The sequence below is a fragment of the Mandrillus leucophaeus genome, unplaced genomic scaffold (assembly GCF_000951045.1).
Source record: "Mandrillus leucophaeus isolate KB7577 unplaced genomic scaffold, Mleu.le_1.0 Scaffold152, whole genome shotgun sequence".
In the NCBI taxonomy this organism is placed as follows: Eukaryota; Metazoa; Chordata; class Mammalia; order Primates; family Cercopithecidae; genus Mandrillus; species Mandrillus leucophaeus.
Window position 1 is genome coordinate 3,998,673 of NW_012101499.1, and position 5,720 is coordinate 4,004,392.

The window sequence follows — 5,720 nt, forward strand, 5'->3', positions numbered from 1 at the left end:
TGACTTGTTCCTTACTTATTTTTATATTGTTGTATAATGATCATGAATCCCCCTTATGAATAACAACAATACAAAAAAGAATAAAAGGAAAAAAGGAAAATGGAGGGGGAAAGGGGTAAGATGGTGCTAAGAAGTTCTTCTCAAGTTTTAATTGCCAATCATTTAGTTCTAGTGACCTAAATTGTTTTATCGTTTTACCTTTTTTTTTTTTTTCCTGCTGGCAATTTCGTGATTTTTTTCTACTTTGAATGATTTTCTCAGGAATGTTTTCGATAAATTTATCAAAAAAATCATCTATACATATTCAGGAATAATCCAGTATTAAGTAATGCTGTGTAAAAATGAAGAGCTGGGCTGGGTGGAGTGGCTCACGCCTGTAACCACAGCACTTTGGGAGGCCGAGGCAGGTGAGTCACCTGAGGTCAGGAGTTCAAGACCAGCCAGGCCAAGATGGAGAAACCCCGTCTCTACTAAAAATACAAAAATTAGCCAGGCATGGTAGTGGGTGCCTGTAATCCCCACTACTCTGGAGGCTGAGGCAGGAGAATCGTTTAAATCCGGGAGGCAGTGGTTGCAGTGAGCTGAGATCCGGCCACTGCACTCCAGCCTGGGCGACAGAGCGAGACTCCGTCTCAAAAAAAAAAAAAAAAAAAAAGAAAACAGAAACAAACAAACAAACAAAAACGAAGAGCTATGTGGTAAACCATCGTAGTTAAAATGTTTCTGATATGAAAGAGAGGACTTAAAAAAACAACACAGGACCATAGGCCTTTGACTTAATTAAGGGCATCTGTTACTTGTCAGTGCCTTCAGACCAGTCCTTGTAGGAATGTATTAAGCTGCTTTGATTCATCGAGTAAAATCACCCTCTGAAGTTCAAGCAAATATATACAAATGTGCCCTAGTGAAAGTATCAAATAATACTATGATAGGATTGTAGAAAAAGGTGAGTACTACCTTAAGTACCAGAGCTTGAAAGTGCATTATTTGGAAGGTTGACCTTGAACACTGGAGTAAGACAACACAGGAATAAGTGGAAATAAAGAGGTCCATGAACCTCAGCACCTTCTTTTTTAAAAAATTATTTTATTTTATTTTTTAGATGGAGCCTCGCTCTGTCTCCCAGGCTGGAGTGCAGTGATGCAATCTCAGCTCACTGCAACCTCCGCTTCCCAGGTTCAAACTATTCTCCTGCCTCAGCCTCCCAGGTAGGTGGGAATACAGGCGCCCATCACCATGCCCAGCTAATCTTTTGCATTTTTAGTAGAGATGGGCCTCACCATGTTGGCCAGGCTGGTCTCAAACTCCTGACCTCAGTTGATCCACCCGCCTCAACCTCCCAAAGTGCTGGGATTACAGGCGTGAGCCACCATCCCCAGCCAGCACCCTCTATTTTGAACACCCCCATTATCTTTAGGCAGAGCACAAGCATAGTTCTGACACTATGTTCTGCCACCTACTCTAGAAGGCCTGAGGCTATGGGGTGCTGGTGAGGGCAGGGAAAGTAATCTAAGCCACAGACTACCTGGATGACCAGAACAATAGGCCAAAGACTCTGGACACCCGAGAGGGAATTTCTACATCTTCTCAGCCCCCAATTTCTTTCTGTTGAGTAGAACACACAAAACAATGTGAATATATAACTATATGACTTGATCAAAGGCAGTGAGAGCAATAACAGGAGCTGTCTGGGGCCTACAGCCTCAGGTTGACCCCTTATTGATAAGTCAAATTCCTTCTCTTCATGACCTTCTTCTTTAAAGAGCAAATCCTAGCAAACACCTCTGCAGAACTTTCATCAAGATGGAGCTAACTAGATTACATATGGCTCTAGATTTGCATACCATATTTGCATGTGGTTTTACTCATTATACAATAATCCTATTACCAGAAAGAATCAAGGCAATCAGGGTCAGAGAAGGCACAGGCAGATGTTTAACACCACGTGGTCAGATATCTACCAGCTGAATGGTAGGATGTAAACCAGTTCAGGCATCTTCCTAGTTTCCATCCTTCTCCTTCATACACACACGATACTAATAGAATCATGATACACTCTCTATTATAATTCCCTATTCTGTTGTGTAAGGCATCAACTGCACCTATCCCTTCTTCCTCAGGTGACATATACTCTTAATCAGACCCAATTGCTGTATCCAGCAGCCTAGTTTTGACTATTGATGATGATTCTGAGCTAACTCAAATAGTCCCATTTTTCTTAGTGTTCCCTGCTTTGTGATGCTTCCATCATTCCCTCACAGAATTATCTGGATGCATCGTTCAGGATCATCACTCCAACTCCAGTTGGCATAGACGTATACTTCTCACAGCCCTGAAAGGAGCCCAAATCACAATCGCACATCCCTGGTGACCGGGTTTTATCTTGCCCCAATTCCATCTCAAGCCCAGTCCCCATAGTATCCGGTCCCAAACAACTCAGGTCATGCCTCAGGGGATACAGGGAATAGCCCAAGCCCATCAACCTCTGTCATATATAGGCCAACAATTAGTTACCTAAGAAATGCATGATGAGGACCACCCTGAGGAGCACAGTTGGATAACACAAACCACAGGAAGTGCTATCACACAACCCAACACATAGCTGTTGTGAAACAGAGTTTGGGGGATTCTCCTTGGTACAAATGTGAGGGCTGCCTTGTGCTCCATTTACTCATTAAAATGAGCTCTTCTGTCGTAGAAGAAAACCTACATTCCTAACTCACTCTGCCATCTTCTCATTGTGGCTGGAAAGTACTTACCAATCTAATACTTCTTCCCTTTGGAACAGACACTGACTTGAATTTTTTCCTTCAACTTTCCATGGACAGCAAACATCTTGAGCTGTTGCTATACTAAGAAAGAAATGATGTTGGCTTGGATTTTCTGCCATTTCCCCAAGAAAATGTGTCAATGTTCACAACAAACAAACAAATGTGGACGTATGTAAAATCCTTGCCCCTGTGTGGCTCATACTTTCCTTCCTCTGCAAATGGGAGCTGTCAAAAACAAATTAAGTAATGACATGATGTGGCTGCAGCTGTGTGTATCCTTCATCACATTATATGGCTGTGGTTAAGGGATGACTCTCTCCTGCCTAGTTTTTAAATATTTATAATGGAAGGTGGGTTGTCAGGGCATGTCCAACTGTTGCCAGAAAAAACAAAAAAGTAAATGAAAATAACACCGAAGGCATGGCACAACTCTGTGGGCTATGTGTATGTGTGTATGTACAGTAAATGTGGTGTTATCCTGTAAAAGTTATCTTGGCTGCTTTTTCTTATTAACAGAAAAATTCCATCAGTATGCAAACAGAGTTTCTCTCCATTTTTAAATAACGAAAATAAAATATCCTTAGTACAAACAGAATTTACTGACCCTATTTTATCATTTCTTTTAAAAATTAGCAATCTCGCTGGGCACGGTGGCTCGTGCCTATAATTCAAGCACTTTCAGAGGCTGAGGTTGGAGGATCTCTTGAGCTCAGGAGTTCAAAACCAGCCTGGGCAACGCAGAAAAACCCTGTCCCCACAAAAAGAAAATAAAATAATAAATTAGCCATTTGTGGTGGCATGCACCTGTGGTCCCAAGTTACTTGGGAGGCTGAGATGGGAGGATTGCTGGAGCCTGGGAAGTCAAGACTGCAGAGAGCCATGATCACACCGTTGCACTCCAGCCTAGGCAACAACAGAGTCAGACCTCGTCTCAAAAAAAAAAAAAAAAAAAATCTCCATTTAAAAACTTTATATAAATAAATAACAGTTAATTGCCCAAAATGATAACATCCTTGAGATCTCATGGCCCTGCATGGTGAATGGTATTTGGTTGGGTGGGGGGGTGTGTGTGGTAGTTTAGCCTTTGGGTACTGATATCCTTAAAATCTTTAATTTCAACTTTCAGAATTAATAAGAATAAAAAATAAACAGTTGTCATTTCAAGGTTTATGCCTACTTTCTCAAAAAAAAACTTCTGTCTTCAGTGGGATAATTTTAAACAAATTTGACTTTGGTAAGAAGGTATGCATTTAAGGGGAATACCAGGCAAAAGGTATCTGGATAAAAAAGACAGAGGTCACTTGTACTGTCTCATATAGATATAAGGTATAGATGATATTGATACAAACATAGAGACAAATAGATATAGATATGGATAGATATGTACATATGTAATGTACTAACGTAATGCTAACTTTTTAAGATAATGAAGCATATTTAAAACATATCATACTCAGAATCTTAGAGTTTTCCAACTGCAAGCAGCAATGACAAAGGCTAAATAATCAAGATAACAAAGAAACACAAAGACAGACCAAGGAATGGGGCAGAACCAAATATTAAAACCTCTGAGACTAATAGGATTTTCAAGAACATTACTTCCTATGTTGTGAAGGAACTTCCATCTCACTATAAATGTATAGAAGCAATAAGTAAAAGGTAGCAAAAAACACAAAAAATTAACACGTAGCCATGCCGGAAAAAAAGAAATTAGAAAATTCCTGTTTGCCAAATAAACAGAAATCAAGGACAGACCAGAGGTGACCCAACACAGTCTCATATTCGATCCTAGGCCCTGGAAGCTCAGTAATGTCTCCGTGGGGAAAGGAGACACAGTACCTGTAGAAGGGGAATATCCCACGTAAAGCATGGAGCCTAGAATAGCTCCTCCCACCTGACTATGAAAGCAGTTAGAAAGCTTGCCACCTCTGCAGGGCCTTGGGTTGACAATTACATCACCTCCGAGAAGTCAAAACTCCAGGTGCCCATTCACATGTGTATAAGGTTTAAATGTGTAACATTCACATGATTAAGGCACCACAACCATGTAGTTGATAGATTGCTCTGAAGGCACTCTATGCATCTTAGGAAATACAAAACAACTTTCTTTTTTTTTTTTTTTTTTTTGAGATGGTGAAATACTCAAATTTTTCTACAACATGTGTATTTCGTTTTAATACTAGTTTAATGAATCCCATATGGATAGGTTTACTTTTTATTTTATGTATTTTTTTTTTTTGAGATGGTATTTTGTTCTTGTTGCCCAGGCTGCAGTGCAATGGCATGATCTCTGCTTACTGCAACCTCTGCCTCCCGGGTTCAAGTGATTCTCCTGCCTCAGCCTCCCGAGTAGCTGGAATTACAGGTGCCTGCCACCATGCCTGGCTAATTTTTGTATTTTTAGTACAGACAGGGTTTCGGCATGTTGGCCAGGCTGGTCTCGAACTCCTGATCTCAGATGATTCACCCGCCTCGGCCTCTCAAAATGCTGGGATTACAGGCTTAAGCCACCACACCCAGCCTAAGACAACTCTTGAGGGATACTTTAAAAACAGATTTAGGAAACTCCTAAAGCAGGGAGCAGGAGCTACCATAAATGAACATCATTTATAAACACAATAAGAAATCAAGGAGGGACAAGGTGGTGTGTTCCTGTAATCCCAACTACTCTGGGGGCTGAGGTGGGAGGATCATTTGAGCCTGGGAGGTTGAGGCTGCAATGAGCCAACCACTCCACTCCAGCGTGGTGGTGGTGGTGTTTTTGAGACACAGTGAGATCCTGTCAAGCAAGAAAGCAAGCAAGCAAGCAAGAAAGAAAGAGAGAGAGGAGGAAGGGAGGGAGGGAGGGAAGGAGGGAAGGAGGGAGAGAGGGAGAGAGGGAGGGAGAAATGAAGGAAGGAAGGAAGGAAGGAAGGAAGGAAGGAAGGAAAAGAAAGAGAGAGAAAGAGG